We start from the raw sequence: 2,992 nt of genomic DNA, 5'->3' as shown, positions 1-2,992 counted from the left end.
AGACCGTTTCAGGCTGGAAATAAGGAAGAATTTCTTTACTGTCTGAGCCCCCAAGGTCTGGAACAGCCTGCCATCGGAGGTGGTTCAAGCGCCTACAATGAACACCTTCAAGAGCAAATTGGATGTTTATCTTGCTGGGATCCTATGACCCCCGCTGACTTCCTGCCCTTTGGGCAGGGGCTGGACTCAATGATCTTCCGAGGTCCCTTCCAGCCTTAATGTCTATGAAATGTCTATGAAAGCAAATCTTTAAAAAAACTCCAAACCTTAAGAAATGCAGTAAATGGACATTAATCACTAGGCAGGCATAATCAGGTTTTAAGAAGACTTGGCCCCTACCAGCACTTTGGCATGTGAGTAGCTTTACTCCTGAGAAAAATCCCACTAAAGTTACTTTACTACATCTGCTTTCAAGAGCTGGCCTATATTGTGCCGAAGCTAAAATGGCCACTACAGAATCATTTTGCTCTGAAGCGGACTTGAGAATTATGATATTGTTGTTACCTCACACAAATCATCCTCTTGTATCCCAAAAACATGTAGGTGGCCAAAGATCCATTTTTCAATCTTCTGACCCTGGCTGCTGTCTATTATGGTGACATCATAATCACAGACAAGCAGTTATCACCAAAGATGGGCCTGCTAAAACCATGGAGCCAGTATCATCCTATGGGACAAAGCTCATTGGCCGAGTGGCTCGTTTAGCAACTGCAAATCCAGACTCAGAACACTAGTCCATCCCTACTCTTATTTCAGCACTTGCACAATGGGCTTACTTTAAATGAATGCTGCAATAAAAATGCCAAGTAGATAGCAACATATCCATAGATATGCAATTCAGTGTAACAAGGTAATTTAGTTAGCTGCTTGGAAAAACTAAAATGTTTCCCCATTTAACTTAATGCACACACAAGCCCCCAAATACAGAGCTGAAGACAAGTTTAGCATTCTCCTCGAGCTCATCTTAAACAGGACTGAAAAAGAACTCCAAGAGACATGGTTAGTGCAAGATGATTTAACTCTGGAGGTGGGAAGAAAGCAGAACTGGAAAACAGGGTAGATGTCCATGCTGCTTTTCAAGAAGTAGCAAGAGAGAAGAAATTCTACAAACCTTTCATTCTGAATGTAGAAGAGGGACAGTGATGTAACTGTTCCCAGGGAACAATATTCTTATTTTGTAGAAGGAGGTGAGCCAAGATACTTAAGCTCTAGAGAACCTTTAACACAGGAAGCTATTTATCATAACAAGCTTGGTTGATACTGTTCCCATACTGAACCAATTAGATTAGCCTATTTCGTCATACTTCATAACTTGGGATGATAGGTTTCCAAGCATGGTACAGTGCAGTAATTGAATTTTGATCAAACACACATGGCCCATAACCCAGTATGTGAAACTTTCAGAACAGTTCACAGCTTTTAAATATCCAGTCAACATGTTGCCAAAAGTACAGGATGTACTTGATGCAAGCGGGAGGGGGGGAGGAGAGAGGGGGAGATGGAGTCCAAGCCGTAACTTTGTACAGCTGTTAAACAAACATTTTTTTGTTCTGATTCTGTTCCTACTCTAGCTTAAGAGCTAAGGAGGAAGACTGTGAATGTCAAGTAAGCCACTTCTCTCCTCAACTCCCACTTAGCTCCTAACATTTTGAGATTACCAACATGATTTTAAATTCACAATAGTGCATCAGATACCAGCAACAGTGCTTGTTACCATGACATTCATTGCTTCTAATCACATAACAAAATAATTTAGAAGTGGCACTCATTGTCCTCTTAATACAGCCACAGTGGATGACATGTCATGGAATGGTAGCCCTATAATAAGGGCTCCCCCTTTTCTGCAGACACGTATCGTTTCCCCAGGCAGTCCACAGGGTCTAGCAGTCCCATTCCCTTTGGGCTATAGGACAGTCAGTCAGTTCCTTAGCAGACAGTGGTCTCCCATTACAGGTTTTCAGGACTCTTTCCTCAGTCAACATAGGGGATTTGAAGTGAATTCTATGGAAGGAAAACAGAAAATATTAACAATTTCAATTCCTTGCTTTACATATCCACTCAGGAGCAAAACGCTTGGCATAAGCGTCCAAAGCCTTCCAAATTTAAATAGCAAAATAGACTTGGTTTGTTAGTTTAAAAAAATAACCAGTCTGATGATGCAAATTAAAGCTACAATCTGGCCTAAAACTAGCCCAAGCCAGGGTCAAACCCATGCCAGCGTTTAACAGAGCACTATTTCCCCAACCTACTAGTATCAGTAGTACTACGTGACCAGAACCTCTTGTTCGGTGTTGCAAGCTCTGACCTGCAGAACAGCTTGAGCTGCTTCAATTCCCTGTTTCAAACAATTACATACAACTGAAAAGGGACACCATGCAACTAAAGCAAGGTTTCAACTAGTCCACATACCCCAAAAGGTGGGGACTGCAGTTACGGGCTTCCAAAGAGAATGTGATCTTGTATTTTACTCCAGTACCTCTAACTTCACTCTGTGGATCATCTGCCTTGGAGACTTCTTGCACCTTTTCAGAGCACAGCCGAGTCAAAGAAACAGTTACAGGTTCCAAGGGAACAAACGGTACTTTCCAGATTTAACAAACTCATTTGGGCTTGCTGTTGAGTATATTTAAAAAAAATACATCACCATGGAAGACCTACTAAATCTAGAAAGAGGGGACAAGGATTATTGTTGTAATTTGGTTAAGAAAAAAGACTAATATTTGGTTAAGATGAAAAAGACTAATATAAGAGGTTACAGAGAAGATGGGGGAAGAACTTGTTGCATACGAACTAGGTCCAAGCTTCAGCTCAAGGCAAGGTTAAAAACAGGCCTGTTTATAAGCCTCTTAAAAGAGAGGATTTATATAGCAATTACAGTAATGGAAACTGATCTTTATAATTCTTACAGAGTCTACAAACCTGCTGTGTCATATGTATCTGCAGAGGCTGGTAACTGCAGTGTTCTCTGTAAGAAATACAGTCTTGAAAGCCA

At 41.1% G+C, this 2,992-nt stretch overlaps 1 protein-coding gene across 2 annotated transcripts in view; it reads right to left on the bottom strand.

Moving 5' to 3' along the window:
• Positions 1-2,992, bottom strand: part of TM2D1 (TM2 domain containing 1) — a 70,856-nt gene that overhangs the window by 22,981 nt on the left and 44,883 nt on the right. The window contains exon 7 of one of the 2 annotated variants that reach the window (XM_019501197.1): positions 351-2,001. The exons of the other annotated variant lie outside the window; for it this stretch is intronic. The gene's annotated coding sequence lies outside the window, so the exon portion shown is untranslated. Of the gene's footprint in view, positions 1-350; positions 2,002-2,992 lie in introns of those variants that run through there. 2 annotated transcript variants of the gene reach the window in all.

Source organism: Gavialis gangeticus, unplaced genomic scaffold, assembly GCF_001723915.1.
Source record: "Gavialis gangeticus isolate Ggan-Ray unplaced genomic scaffold, GavGan_comp1, whole genome shotgun sequence".
NCBI classification, from domain to species: Eukaryota; Metazoa; Chordata; order Crocodylia; family Gavialidae; genus Gavialis; species Gavialis gangeticus.
Note: the sequence above shows the minus strand (reverse complement) of the source record. Positions and strands in the feature narration are given on the sequence as shown.